The 16,260-nt window shown below is 42.3% G+C and overlaps 1 protein-coding gene and 1 pseudogene across 2 annotated transcripts in view; one reads left to right on the top strand and one right to left on the bottom strand.

Moving 5' to 3' along the window:
- Nucleotides 1-16,260, bottom strand: part of ARG1 (arginase 1) — a 150,103-nt gene that overhangs the window by 71,654 nt on the left and 62,189 nt on the right. The window lies entirely within an intron of this gene.
- On the top strand, nucleotides 3,880-5,299 carry LOC308494177 (small ribosomal subunit protein uS2-like; annotated as a pseudogene). The gene is made up of 2 exons: nucleotides 3,880-3,918; nucleotides 4,446-5,299. The product of its transcript is annotated as a small ribosomal subunit protein uS2-like (transcript).

Below are 16,260 nucleotides of genomic sequence, written 5' to 3' on the forward strand. Positions count from 1 at the left end.
TTCTTACCCCCATTCACTACCCTGGATCCAGTTGATTGGGTCCAGGGTAATGAATGGGGGTGAGAAGTTGGGCCAATAAAGTCATTATTCAACTTACTTTTTAACTGGAAATGAGAAAAAATAATCCTTCTTGTTATGGGTTGAATTGTGTTAAGAGTATGTTGTCTACTTTCCTCAAATATGTGTATTTTTCAGTTTTATTTTTTATTGATTTTTAGTTTTATTTCAGAAAATATATTTTGAATGATTTCAAACTTTAAAAATTTATTGAGATTTGTATTCTAACATATGGTGAATGTTCCATGTGCACTTGAGAAAAATATGTATCCTGCTGCTGGTTTGGAGTGTAATGTTTTGTAAGTGTTTTTTCAGTCTAGTTTGTTGATAGTATTTCTCAAGTCCTCAATTTTCTTAGTGATCTTCTGTTTAGTTGTTCTTCCCATTATAGAAAATAGAGTATGGACATATCCAACTATTAGTGTAGAACGATCTATTTCTCCTTTTGATTTTGTCAATTTTTGCTTCATATATTTTTGAGCTCTGTTATCAGGTGTATATACATCTATAGCTGTTATAGCTACTTAATACTGAAGCCTCTCTATAGCCATTCAGAAACTTAAAGGAACCACAGCTTTTTCCAAGGTGGACAGGGGATCTAATAATATATTGGGTAGCTTTATGTTTTACAGTTTAATATTAACATAATATTTGGGATATACGAGGTCTGACAATTAAATTCATAAACTCACCCTAGAAAAAGTGCTATATACCTCATTGCTGAATATCACCTTGGTCACCTTCTAACTACTTCCTTGGGAAGCTATGCACTGATGCCAGTGCCTAGTCCACCCTTCAAAGTAATTTTGGAACTCTTTTTCTGGAATGGCCATCAGCTCTGTTTTTGTATTACAATTAATGTACTGAATGCCATCAAAATGTCTTCCTTTCAATATTTCCTTTATTTTCAGGTAAAGAAAGAAGTCATTGGGGGCCAGATCAGGTGAGTAGGGAGGGTGTTCCAATCTTGTTATTTGTTTACTGGCTAAAAACTCCCTCACAGACAGTGCCCTGTGAGCTGGTGCATTATCGTGATGCAAGAGCCATGAATTGTTGGCGAAAAGTTCAGGTTGTCTAAGTTTTTCAGGCAGTCTTTTCAGCACTCCAAATGATAAACTTTGCAAACTGTGTATCCATTGGTACAAATTCATAATGAGTAATCCCTCTGATATAAAAAAAGATCAGCAACATCGTTGCAACAAGTTAATTGCCATACCTTGTACACAGTAGTTGCTATAATGCAAGGTCTAGAAGCTTTTGTACAGTTAATTAATTTACGTAAAGGAATATAGAATTTTTTGAAGCAGAAAAAAAATGATAAAGACAACGAAATACACTTCTAATCAAATTTGAAATAAAAATCAATTCTCGAAACCCCTCAGAACTTCCTCCTTTGTGAATATGTTACAATATGCGTAAGATTCTTTTTTTAATTTGTATGTATACATAAGTTCTCTGTAAGAGGTGCCACTTACAGTAAATGTATTTTATTTATGTAAGTGCCTGTCATGATGCTCTTAGTAATTTTGTAATCCAAAAGGTGAATGTTCTATAAAGCATTTAAAAGTGCATTTGCTAGTTCTCTATGATGAAAAAACTAATTTGATCTAGTTACAGGCAGCAAATGAAAAACAGCTGTTTCGTATTCCTTTGCTGCTTTCTTATAGTGTCCTTCTCTGTAATTGATCCCAGTGCCCAGATGTTAGAGCTGCTACTTCTTCAGATCTTTAAGGAATGTGGAGGATTAATTTCCTGTGCTTTTAATGCTTTTCAGGAAATTTCAATAAGCGAGTAAAGAACCCTGAATGATTCAAAGAATATTTAAATAATAAGACAATCATAGAAGTACAAAGCAGCTTTTTAAAAAGCAAATATAAAAAAGAATGTTTTTATGTTTAAGTATGGACTGTATTCTGGTGCTGCAAATAGGTGGAAATAATCCCCAAGCTCACAAGGGAATACATGATCCATAAATATGCATTGGTTTGACTTGCTTCTACTTACTACATCTGCTCAACCCCTAATTCCTCCACTTAGAAATGTACTGTTTCCTCACTGGGATGGTGAGGGAATGAGGCCAGATACAGTGAGTAGCCTAATTCTTCCCTTGTGTACTACCACCTCTCCCAACACACACAAATACACACACACACACACACACACACACACACACACATCATTTCTAATTAGCCATCGTGTCAGTGATTAATTGCTCCAGCAATGAGGCTGGGGTTGGAGCTGGGGCTGGGAAGTGGGCTGCTGTGGCCAAGGAACAAGTGGGTTGATCTGAGAAGGGCGCACGTGTCTGAATCCTCCAGGGCTCCGCTAAGCTGTGGCCAACCTGCACTGCCAAAAAGTAGATGGATGTAAAGAGAACACCAGCTGAGGCAGTCTGATGGGAAAGGGGAGATATGGAGACCAGACAAGCCTATGCAGGCAACATGGACATTTATACAACATTTTACAGTTCCCAAATGATGTCCATTTTCACGATGCCATTTATGTATAAGCAAATGAATTATCTAGGAGGCACATACTATTATTCCCAGAAAGCATAATTATCCCCATTTATGTCCATAAATGAGGAAATTGAGGCTTGCCTAATATTACAATTTTAGCAAGGCTAGAACTGTAACTCAAACCGACATCACTTCATGCCTCTTAAGCTTGTGTTATTTAGAATATTATCACCAAATAGATCTACTTAGTCAGCTGTGGGGAAAAACACAATGCAATGATGCAAGTCTTCCAGTATGGTTGGAGCAGAGTTTGTGATGGAGGTGGATGGTAAGAGTTCTGGCTGGGCTCAAAAGCTATTTTTAAGAATTTGTAATTTATCCTAAAGGAAATGGGAAGAACATGTTGGAGTTTATGTTTTAAAATAGATATCAGCAAACCATGGCTTGTAGGCCCAATCTGGTCCACTGCCCATTTTGTAACTAGTTTTATTGAATTACATCTACACCCATCTATTTACATATTGTCAATGGCTGAATTCATACTACAATAGTAGATCGGAATAGTTACAACAGAAACCATAGGGCTCGCAAATCCTAAAATAATTACTATCTGGTCCTTTACAGAAACAGTTTGCTGACTTCTATTTTAAAACAGTCTCTCTGGCTGTGATGTTGTTTAGAGGAAACCAAGATGAGAGACAGTAGGCCCAGACAGGAGGCTACCTCAAAAGTCTTAGTGAGAGATGACAAGATTCTCAAGTTAGTTTTGGGTAATGGCAACGAGGGGAAGTTCATGGGCTTAAAATGCTGAGGTGAAGACTTGAAAAGACTTGGAGACTGGCTATTTGAATTGAGGAGGTGGAAAGATAAGAATGATTCTAATTACACCATTAGATTTTTTATGTTAATTGAAGGCACAGGATTAGATGTTTCACTCGGGAGAGGACGAAGAGTGAGAGAAGAGGCCCCAGGAAGACCCTTTGAAAACATAGCTACCTATATAAAGGCTAGGCAGAGAGAAGACGTAGAAGGAGCTCGCAGATAGGTGGGAGGACCACCAAAGCTCAGTAGAGGCAGACACCTCTGGATAGAGGTGAGGACACAAAGTTTGCCGTTGGATTTGTCAAGAAGGAACAGTTTCTGTGGAAAGGCAAGAGGCATACACCATGCACTTTGGTGGGTGGAAGAATGACAAAGAGGTGAGGAAGTGGAGAAAAAAGCAGACATAACACTTTCAAAATGCTTGAGTCTGAAAGGAAAGTTAGAGATAGGAAGGTAGCTACAGGGACACCTAGGACTGAGTGACAATTTCATTTTTTATTCTTTGTTTTTAATAAAGGAACTCTGTGAGCAAGTTTAAATAATGAGGAGGAAACAGGAAAAGGAACAGCTGAAGATACAGGTATAAGCTGACCAATGGAGGATGGCTGCCAAGGAGTCCAGAGGGAACAATCTAGAGCAAGTAGAAAATGAGACCTTCTACTGAGAGTGGGGCAGGATGCCACACAATCAGTGGTCTGAGAGTCATTATAGATAATGGAAAGGAGAAAGGTAACTAGGGAAATCCAGAATTGCCAGGCAAAACTAAAGGTCCAGGTGAAGAGCTGTGAGTTGTGTGATTTTCTCCACTAGTGTGAAGGGTTTGTGTAAGAAAACTTAACACAAAATTTCAGGAATGAGGCATGGCTACAACTCAGAAGTCCAGCTCAGAGAAGTGCTATTTAGAGCTTTTAGTATAAGAGACATTTAAACTTCTACTTCTGTGAGTATTCTGACTTTTGGCCTTGAATCAAATTAGAGGTTGAAAAGACCATACATGTGGTCGTAGCCCCTCACAGAAGTGTCTTCATTATGTTTCAATTAAATTTCCTGGTGCTTCCAAGCTACTCAGAGAGGGATACATATGGCGTTGTTCTGGGTTTCCGTTAGACGGAAACTTTCACAGTGTCCAGAGCCCTCAATGCGCTGCAGATGAAGGAGGATCTCCTCAAATTGCTTGCAGCAGAAACCCATTTAGGGGGTACCAACCTCGACTTCCAAAAGGAACAGTACATCCGCTACAGGAAAAATGATGGTATCTGCATTATAATCTGAAGAGAACCTGAGAGAATCTTCTGCTTTCAGCTCATGCCGTTGTTGCCCATAGAAAACCTGACTGATGTCAGTGTCACATTCTCCAGAAATACTGGCCAGTGGGTTGTGCTGAAGTTTGCTGCTGCCTCCGGAGTCATTCCTATTGCTGGCTGTTTCCTTCTGGAACCTTCACTAACCAGATCCAGATAGCTTTCCAAGAGCCAAGACTTCTGGATGTTACTGATCCCAGGGCTAACCACCATAGCTGTGTGTAGCACCAAGTGTCCTCTGCACTGTGTGGACATTACCATCCCGTATGACAATAACCGAGCTCATTCCGTGGGTCTGATGTAGTGGGTGCTGGCCCAGGAAGTTCTGCATGTACGTGGCACCATCTCCCACGAACACCCATGGGAGGTCATGCCTGATCTTTACTTCTACAGAGATCCTGACGAGAGTGAAATGAAGAGAAGACCACTGCTGAAAAGGCTGTGACCAAGGAGGAACTTCAGGGTGGAGGGACTGCTCCTGAATTTCCTGCTACTCAACCTGAGGTCACAGGCTCATCTGAAGGTGCGCAGGTGCCTTCCACACCAAGGCAGCAGTGCCCTGCTGAAGACTGGAGCATTCAGCCTGCCCCTGAGGACGGGTCTGCAGCTCCGCCTGCTCAGGCCACTGAATGGGTAGGAGCACCCACTGAGTGGTCTTAAGCTTTCCTTTCACAGACTTTTAATCAGAAATGGAAATAAGGTAGTTGGAAAATAAAGCTCTAAAAAATATTTCTGATTTCTGCAAGTCTATAGATTGAGGCCCAACTTCACTGGAATTTGTAGGAAAGACCTTAGCTTGGTCCTAAACTGTATTAAACCTAAGATTTAAGAGAGTCTGATGATTTTTAGAGGACTGATAGGGGAATCTCCATGAGTGTCTTTATATGAGGGTGAGAGGAGCCAGATGGGAAACGTATCTTAAAGGACAAAAGAATCAATGTAATGACATTCTCAGTATCGATACAAAGAAAGTTCACCAATTATTGTTTCACTAAATTACCCATGAGGCAATGAACACAAGGTATAATCATTATTGGTACCAAGAGTTCCAATTTGAGTGCTTGCTTATTAGGACTCCAGCATTATTCCAGGTCCTTGAGCTACCTGGTCTCATTTAACACAGCAAACTTCTGAAGAGGTATTTCTATCATTTCCCTTTAATAGATAAAGAAACCGAGGCTTGCCACGCTAAGTAGCTTTCCTATATCACATTGCTGGTTGTTAGTAGCACCAAGACTCACACTGGCAAAGTCAAAACTGTCAGAGACACCTTTCTGATGATAGGCATATCCTCAACCCACAAAGTCAGGTGTACAGGAACCTTTTGAAAATTTCTATAACTAAACTTAATCTCCATTTTAAACCTCCTCCTGAAATTTCTATAAGTAGTTACTTGGGTCAGGTCAAGGTTTCATTCCTGGGTCAGGTCAAGATTTCACCCCTTCCATTGCACTCTGAGTTAATGACAATGTTTGCGGGTTTATGTGACACCAAGGCATTGGGTGTGCCCTGGACCTTAGTAACCTGCCCAAACAAGATACTACCAAGAATCAATATGGCCCCTGGACCGTGGCCCCAAACTTGTCAAGTTCAATAGATTGATTTCTGTGGCCCTCACAGTAGTTTTACATGTAGAATCAGATTGCTTTTGGGCATGGTACACACTAGAATTTTGCACTAGCCCCAGTAGTGTCCCAGTTACACCACTCCAAATCTCACATTTAACTACCCACAAGGAAGTTGGACACCTGGTTTATGGTTCTGGTTAGAGAACCCACAAAGCATTGGTCTCCATGGTCTTTCTGGCTTTAGGCCTTTCAGTTCTTTTGGGACCGAAGACCCTCAGGGATCTTGCTGGCTCTCTAGTGGCACCACCAGGAAGTAGGGCCTGAGCTCTCCCATTTCTTTCTCCACTACCCTGAGTCCTAGGAAATATTTCTCATCTTGTAGAATCCTTTACCCACTATGCTTATTAAGTTCACTTTCCCTGGACCCACAATTTTTTTCCTCCCTCCAAGGTTTAGGATTTGGAAAATAAAAACCAGGATTTCCAAGTCTTTCCTGCCCCTTCCTCTCTCGAAGCAAGAAGGTCCAGGCTTCTGGGGTGTTTCAACAAAGAAAGTACAGGGAAGGAAAAACAGGACAGTGTAAGATGAGATAATACCAAAAGAGTGTCTTGCCATTTTGAGTTCTTTAGAAGAAAAATGCCTCTTATTGTAAAAAGCAAAGTATAGAATAAAGGTTCTTGGATAATTTGGGTGAGAGCTCCACTAACTTACTTTCTGGCACCCACCCAACCTCCACACAGAAGGGCAGAATATGCAAAATACAGCAGAATGCATTTGATATACAAGAAAGTTGGAAGCTAAAAAAGATGTGCTTAAACAGCATCCTCACATAAGAGCAATTATACAAACTCCTTTTCAGCACATATTTGGTAGCGTCCTGATAGCCTGCCCATTTGCCTGGTGAAACATTTTCTGGTGGCATGAGGTCACAGAGTGCTGACACCATTTTATTAATTGTTCCATTTCTAATGTGTGCTGTGTCAACCCCATCAGGGCTCTCATAAGTGGAGTCATTTTCTTTTAAAATTACAGGTTCATTTTCTATGTCTTCTTTGCTTTTCTCTTTCTCCCAATATGGCAGCTGGGGAGAAAAAGAATATTAAAAAATGATGAAGGAGAAAACATGAAAAATGTAATGTGGCATTTCTGAGTTTTTGTCTATTTTTATCTAATTGTGGCTATGCAAGGTAGAGTCTCATGAGTCCATCTATTGTCAAATCCTTCATATGAGAGGTTTTCTCCTGAAAAAGAGTGATAATTGCTATCTCTCCTATAATCTGACACTCTCTAAGAGCCAAAATTAGCTTTCACATTAAGACAATGCTGCTTGTACTAAGTTGTATGTGAAAATATATTGCAGCCCTGTAGCCTGGGTTCAGAAGTACGGAACGTGGAGATCAAAGAGTTCCCCTGAACAAGCTGGGTGTGGAGACAGGGCACCTGGAAGGGATAGCAAGTAAAAGGTGGGGCAGACAGACACTGAGCGTCAAGCTGGGCAGGCAGAGTTTAGCATCCTGGAAATACAGAGTTCGGGGCCTTAAAGGGTATGGAACGATTGAACATGGAGAGCTGAGGCCTTGGACAACAAATGGTAGATGATACACCCTGAGCAATGGAAAGCCTTGACATTAGTCATGGGGGTGAGGGGCCAGAACAACGATGAGAGAGCTACTGGGCAATTGGACCTCACACAAGTTTGTTTATTTAACATTGCACAAGCATTCGAGTTACGTATTTTCCCTGGGTGCTGAGATGAGGGAACTAAATGTCAGGGAAGTTAAGTGAATTGCCTGGTCACACATTTAAGAAAGTGACTCAGACCAAATTTGACCTAAGTCCATTCAAATGTACTTAAAAGCCTGAATGTTTTCCAACTTCACCAAGACTGGCAGGGTGCAGAGCTGAGGTCTTCTCAGGCAGTGTCTTGTCCAAACCATTTCTGGAGCTTGCGGTATTTCTCACCACGTGATCCGTGAACGCCTGGTATAAGAATTACTCGAGGAGATTGTAAAAATATATTAACTTCTGGGACTCTTTTGCATATAATCTGATTCAAAAGGTCTGGAGTGGATTTTAAGAATTTGAATTTTTCTTAGAACTCGATGTAGGTTGGCCAATGGCAGTGCTCCATCTCCCTGGCCACTGCATTTGAATTAATGTTGGACATAAGACCTAGGCAGGACTGATGGGTGTCCTCTCTAGGATTAATATATGCGCACTTGGAAAACACAATATTCTTTCCACTGACAATGCTAAGCTTCGAGGTTATGAGCTGGGTTGCCCGGGGTTCATCTTGTTTGCCACGTACAAGGAGCTTCCCTAAAGAAGGCAGCTCAAGTCAGAAATAAGCTTTCAGAAATAAGTTTGAAGACCCTGAATGCACCGATGTGTAAAATCTACCTTGGATCTCCTAGCTCTTTGAGCCCATGCTTTTTTCCCTCCTTAAACTAGTTTCAGTTGGGTATCTACCACTGAGAACAGACTAAGTGGTCTAACTAAAATTTGTGTGAATCAGATCCGAAGTTTATATTAATGCAATATGAGCCATCACTGTAATGGGACTTTTAACTTCACTGAGGTCATCCTAGGGCTACAGTGCTGAGGGTCTAAGTTATACACTGTTTTGTTGTATTTCTTGTGTGTTTTTTTGTTTGTTTTTTAATTGTTTTATTGGGAAATATTGGGGAACAGTTTGTTTATCCAGAGTCCATCAGTTCCAAGTTGTTGTCCTTCAGTCTAGTTGTGGAGGGCACAGCTCAGCTCCAAGTCCAGTTGCTGTTTTCAATCTTTAGTTGCAGGAGGCGCAGCCCACAATCCCATGTGGCAACCCTGTTGTTCAGAGCTCGCGCTCTAACCAACAGAGCCATCCAGTTGCCCTTCTTGTACTTGATCCTCACACTTTCCTTGGCTCATGTTGTCTACTTCCATGACTTCAGTTATCATGATGATTCAAAAATCAATCTCTCCACCTACATCACTCTTTTGTGGTTCTGATTCTTTGGTTGTGTTTTAAATGTCTACTGGACATTTCCACTTGGGTATCCCCCAGCACTTGAAATTCAACAGGTACAAGAGCGCATTAACAATATTTCCCCCCAGATATGACTAATCTCTTGTTCTCCTTATCTCTGTGACTGGCACTGCCATCTTCCCAGTTCCCAAGCTAAAAGCCTGGGCATTCTCCTTAACACCTCCTTTTCCATCACCATGCTTACACTTCTATCACCACTCAAGTTGGTTCTGCCATCTAAACTCCAAATATACATCTAAACACCAAATATAGCTTATAAAGCTTTTCATAATTTGGCCATTGTTTACCTAGATTCCCCCCACCCCCATTTTTCTCCCTCTTCTTTTGGATTGAGGTGCATTTATTTGGTGGAATAAATTCTCATCCTAATCCTACCTAATTCTCATCCAGAATCCTACCTATCAGGCAATCTGGGAAGTATAGTGTTGGCTTTCCAGGTCATGCAGAAAAGGAAGGCAAACTGAAAAGCAGGAGGAATGATGCTGAGTACCAATCAGCCGCATGCACCACGACACACATACATGACTTTGAATTATTTATTGACTTTTTAAAAACTTTCTCTTGGGAAGGGAGGGGGTCTTCTCACACCTTTAGCATTCCTAAACACAAGCTCCACAAAGACAAGAATTATGTTTATTTTTTCATCGTTGTAGCTATAGTATCAAACAATAAATATTTGTTAGATTAAAATTTAAATGAAAGAGTCCCCACTATACTTTAAACTATTAGACCCACCTCTTAAGTTAGTGACATGTTTTGAAGAATATATTTTAAGAGAAACAATAACAAGTTAGAATGAATTACAAGAAGATGGCATTGATGATGAGAAGCTATGGGTACCGTGTCATATAAGGAATAAAACGGGAAATATTTCAGCTGAAGATATAAACTCAAGAAAAATGGAAGTTCTGACTTCAAAAATTTGAAATTGTGTCACATGGAAAAAGGAATAGACTGATTTTGTTGCTTTGGAGAGTAGAACTAGAGCCAACATATAGATGTGATAGGGAATCAGAATTCAAATCAGTATCTGGAAGGGTTGCTGCTTCACACATTCACCAGGAGGTGGTGAGTGTCTTCCCATGGGAAATGGCTTTACGCCAAGATGTGGTTCCTAGACCACTGGGCCTCGGTAGTGGTGGACTGAAGACTTCTTAGGCCTCTAGGATCTTAAGCTAAACTAGAAGTAGACATATTTGTCCCAAATTCTTGTTGAAATGCCTGATTATGCAAGTGTTAATGTCTTACTTCTTTAGGACTAAAACAAGTTATCCATGCCCTTTAGACCATGACAAAGCCTTCAAACAACTTCCACGCTACAGCGTGGCTGAGCTGCAGATTTAGAAATACAGTGGGCTATTTGTCACCGCTCTCACCTTCCAGTCACCCTACACTGAGTCGGGTTATCATTTGACACTTCACATGGCTCTTCACACAGTGTTAGCAATGCATTTTCAATTATACTCATTTGCTATTCACCCCCATACTCTCTTGGTAGGAGGCTGATACTATTTTGCTCACCTTAAAAGCAAGCAGAGGCACAGACACTTGAAGTAATTTTCACAAGGTCACTGAAAATTAGATAAAAGCTCTAGGAGCTGAGCTCATGCTTAACTCCCTGAGTCATGTCTCCCCTCCCTCCCCACTCCTCCCACGGCCGCTGTGCAGGAGACATAGACTGAGAGTCTCAGGAAAACATGGTGTGGCTTTAGTTCTATTTTTCTATTCATGCTGTTGAATGGGTAAAGAATTAATTGTGTTTTTTTTAAAAAATAAAATTTTAAAGAAATTCAGAACCAGGAGTATAATTCTAGGACAGAATGCTTATCTTATAGTACAGTGTCTGGATTCTAATTATTCTTATTTTATAAGATTCCAGAGACATATTGCTTTGCTAGGAATGGTTTTAATAAATCCGTGTAAATGCAGTATTTTAGTGAAGAAGTTGATTTTGTGGATTCCTCCCATGTCCTGCTTTAACCATGATAGAACTGAATAGGGAACGGTTAACAGAAGGGTGCTTATATGAAGGCACACTTGGTTTGTAGCTATATGTGCACTTCCATCTGTCCATTTGTGAAATATTCAACCAACATGAAACAGCACTGTTTGGGGTTCTTTTTCTTTTTCTTTTTTTTTTTTTAACAGTGAAATTCAAATGAGCTCTATTCCCTGAAATAACTTTAAAAAAGGAAACTACATCAGCACCTCCAACAGATGAAGCTGGCCAAGGGCTGTATTTATCATCGCCAGTTCTACAGGGTTTTAAATTTTTTCCAAGAAAACTGAAGGCAGTTGGGTTTCAAAGGAAAAAGAAACAAAACAGGCATTTTGCTCTAAGAGAGAGGTCAGCGGCCTATCATCAGGTGTTAGCTAGAAGAAATAGTAAATTACACTGGCAGTGTTGATGTAATGCAGGGTCTCAGGTCCCACTCCTTGCACAAGAACGCAGGACGTGGTGAGGCCAAAAAGGAACACCAACAGAGCCATGGATAGTGGGTTCATACCACTATATTCTCGCCGGTAGCCAGGCAAGACACAGTAAGCAAACATCTGCCAGTTCCACTACATGGTGGTTCCCAAGCAAACAGTCAAGTGGTCCATCAAATCAGGGATAGAAGGCACGTCCCCATATTCCACAGTCGTTCACCAGGGTTGTGCGTTGGCCTCACAATGTGTGCGCTCTCCACAGGGCTAGGGCTTCAAGTCCTCCCCGACCTGGGGGTGAGGGACGACCTCGACTTCACTCTCATCCTCCACCGAGGACTCAGCAAGCATTTCCTCTGGGACTACAAGCCCCGCATCTGGGCTGCCTTAACAAGCACTTCCCCGCCCACAGGGTCTCAATGGCCTTCCCTTTCTCTGGCCTATGCTGGTTGGAGACCCGTCCATGTCTTCCCACCCCTCCACAGGGGTCCAACTCCTGAGAACAGTGGCCACCAGGCATCACACTCTGTGTGGGGGCCACATGTCCTCTTGCCCAGAGTCAGACACCATTCTTAACTGGTTGGAATCTTGCTTGCCGCGTATCCGAGTGGGTGGAGGCCTTGGTGTCAGATGTCCACAACTCTTGGAGCCCACGGCAGCAGCAGACCACCAAAAGGAAGACGATACTTACTTTGGCCTACAGGGTGGCGTGCCATCCGGAGGCTTGAGAGGACCACCAATTCACCGAGGGGTCACATTTCTTCCAAGTAGATCGCGTTTCCTGTTCCTGGTGCCGCTCCTCACAGGCTTCCTGAGACTGAGTGTTTATACACACAAACTGCTCTACCGACAATCGGAGAGCTTTGGCCAGCACCATACCCTGCTCACTGCACCATTTGTCATGCTGATACTGTGAGGCCAAAAAGGAATACCAAAGGACCCATGGATAGGGAGTTCATACCTCCCCTATATTCTCCATGGCAGCTGGTGGAGACACAAAAACAAACATCCGCCAGTACCCCAACAGGGGGTCTTCCTGCACCCCAGTCTCACTGGCAGCCGGGTGAGACACAGGAAGTAAGATCTGCACGACCCTCAATCCGCCATCCACTTCTCTGTTAACCAACCAACCCTCTAGCATTGCCACAGCAGTTATATTAGTGGCTAATGGCTAACCGGTAACAGCTGATGGCCATCCAGTCACAGCGAATAGCCATCTGATTACAGCTGATGGCCATCTAATAACGGAGCCAGCATTTTTCCACGTGAGTCCAAGAGCTTGGAAACTGCTCTCTGGGCCCTGTCCCCACAGTTGAGCTTTCTCAGGCAGGCATTTTAATGGGGTAATGGGATGGGGGTTGGAGCCATCCTAGGATACAGCCTTATGAGCTAGAAGCCATGCCAGAGTTATGTGAAATCTCTTAGTGCAGGGGATTGGATGGAGTGGTGATGTGCCTGCGTCACTGTTGGACTGATCCCTTCCATTACTGATTGTCTATCACTCTGAGAACAAGATGGTTAATTATGTCCTCTATTTCTCCCTTCACATTACCTCTCATCCTGTCAGCCTTTCATAATTTCAAATTTCATAATTTCAACTTTTTTGCACCAGTTGATCTTCTCTGCCTCCTCTATGCTCTGTCCTTTCCCTTGCTTTTGTCACCCATCACTGCCTCTGTTCCTTCACCTGAGGCCAGGTTTCCTCTGTGTTCTCCCGGAGAAGGGATTCAAAGTCTGAACTCTCTATTTATGTCCCTCTCTCTGTTCCTTCCTTTCCCTGTTTCTCCATATTTCCCTCTGTATTTCATCCCCCATTCTCCATTCTTTTTTTTTTTTCAATTTTATTTCATCGTGGTATGAACACTTACCAGGAGATTTACCCTCTTAACTCAAAATTTTGAGTGTACAATACAGTATTGTTAACCATAGGAACAATATTGTGCAGTTGATCTCTTGAAGTTAGTATACATCTTGATTAACTGAAACTTCATGCCCTTTGATCAGTAACTCCCCATTTCCCACTCCCCTCATGTCCCTGGCAATCACCGTTATGTACTTTGATTCCATGAATTTGACTATTTTAGATACCTCATATAAGTGGAATCATGCCATATTTGTCTTTGTATGACTGGCTTATTTCACTTAGCATAATATCTTCAAGGTTCATATCCATGTTGTTGCAATAAGCAGAATTGCCTTTTTTAAGGCTGAATAATATTGCACTGTGTGTAAATACCACATTGTTGGTATCCGTTCATTTTTCTAGGGTCATTTAGGTTGTTTCCAGATCTTGACTATTGTGAATAGCAGTGCAAGGAACATGGGAGTGCAGATATCTCTTGGAGGTCCTAATTTCAATCCTTTTAGATAAATACCATGATGTGGGACTACTCAGTCATATGGTAATTCTCTTTTTCATTTTTTGAGGCATCTACATATTTTATTCTCCTCCAGAGCATCCCACCACTCTGTCCTATTCCCCCACCCACCCCCTCTTTCTTTCTAACTTCTTTTTTGCTAAGAATTAATTTTTAGAGCAGTTGTAGGTTAGCAGCAAAATTGAGAGGAAGCTTGGAAACAATATACCATATGTTTGTACTGTCATCACTTAGTCCTTCACCCTCAAGCCTCAGTGAATCTCCCATGTCACCCAGCTACTCTCCAACCATCCTCAGATTTCTTTAAGGATCAGCCCATCACACGCAGGAAACCCCCATCAGCTCAGACCTCAGAGGTTTACTGTCCTGTTTACACCGCAGTGACTCCCAGTCACCCTCCAGGGTTCCCATACTCATCTTGTTTTATACTAGGACACACACAGGGCCTCACAGCCACTCTCCATTATTGTCCTTTTACTCCAAGATGTATGGTCAAGGTACAAGCCAACATGAACCAGTGTCTTGCCCATTTCTTCATGTCCCTGTTCATGGTCACACACCCACCTACAGAAGAGACCCTCCTGAGTTCCACCCTCAGGCACAAATTTGCCCTTCTTCTTGCTAGTGTCACACACTTGCTTGAAGAAGAGACATTTCTAATGGTGGACCTCACCACCCTGACCATTGCCACCTCTTAGCTGTGCAACATGGCCCTCCTCCTGCCTCCAATGACCTGCTGCCAGCGACCATACCAGCATGAGCTCCCAGCTTGCCTACTCCTTGTGGAAGACACTGCAAACGACGGTTACCACATGTCTCCAGTGTATCTGCGTCACTGCTAGGAGGACCTCCTAGCTGATACATGACCTATGGGTACACAAGAAGGCAATTATTTACATCACCCTATTCCACCTCTCAGCCTTCCCGTGTCTCACAATTTCAAACCATCTTTCCCTCCTCATTTGATTGCCCACTTTCTGGCCCATGCCTCTTCTGTTCTCTGCACTCGCCTTGCTTTGGCCTCTCTCTGATGTCATCCATCATTGCCTTTGTGCCTCCACCTGAGGCCAGGTTTTTTCTCTCTATTCCAAGGAAAGGGCTAAAGGCCTGAGTTCTGTGCACCACTCTCTCTCTCTTCCCTGAGCCTTCCTCTTTCCTGTTCTGTCTGCATCTCCTCTCCTATCCTCCTTTCTGTTTCCACATACTCACTGGACATATCATCTCTATTAATCTCTCTATGAGTCCCCCTTTCTTAATTTTATATCCCTTTCTTCTCTTTTTCCACTTACTACCATCTCTGATCATTTTACTCCTTTCTTTCTATTCCCCTCATCTTCCACTTCTAAGACCCCTTTTCTTGCTTCTCCCTCCCTCCATCTTTAATCCTTTTTCCCATTTATCACACACCCACTTCATGCCCCATGTCTTTTACTCCCCCCATTATTTTGTGGTCACATTCTCTGAGTCCCACCCCTGTTTCTTTCACTAGTCCCATTATCTTATTCCCTTCCTCTGCCCCATGACTAATCCTTCCTCAGACTCATATATATCTCTAGGCCCTCACCCCTTCCCTCCACCATTTATATTCATCTTGGTCCTCCATCTACCTATCTTTGGCCTTTATCCAATCCTACCTTGACTTTCATCTTTGCACCCAGCTTCCTTTTCCATTGGCTTTGTCCCCCTTTTGAGCCAACTGTCCCATCTGTCTCACCCCACTAGGGTCTTCCCCCTGCTTTGTTCTCTGTCTCCCAGCCCTGCCTGCTCAAACCCCTACTAATGCCACATCTTCTGTCATCACCCCTTTGCTCTCTGTCCCTGGTTTTTGTCCACACAAAATACAAACCCCCAGTTGTCCACGCTATCCGAGCACCACTCCTACCTGCTGTGCTGAGCTCCAGCCTGGAACCTCTCCATCTCTCCCAGTGCATTGACTCCTCACCCACCTTTCTGCCCTATCCCCTTTATCATTTCAGGTCTGTCTGTCTTACACCTCCCCCACCTCCTAACTACCATACAGAAATTTGGTATCAGTACCAAAATTCCTGAGGATTAAAATCTCCAGACAATCACTGAAGCTGACTATTACCACCATGGAATGAACTTATGTAAGAGGATGAATATAAAAGTCCATCCGATAATTTAACGTTAATACATTATATTACTATGATGATAATTAGTAGTCGGTTTTAAAGTTTGAGGTCATTGGGCAGATTA

This window comes from Rhinolophus hipposideros (genome assembly GCF_964194185.1).
Source record: "Rhinolophus hipposideros genome assembly, chromosome: 3".
NCBI classification, from domain to species: Eukaryota; Metazoa; Chordata; class Mammalia; order Chiroptera; family Rhinolophidae; genus Rhinolophus; species Rhinolophus hipposideros.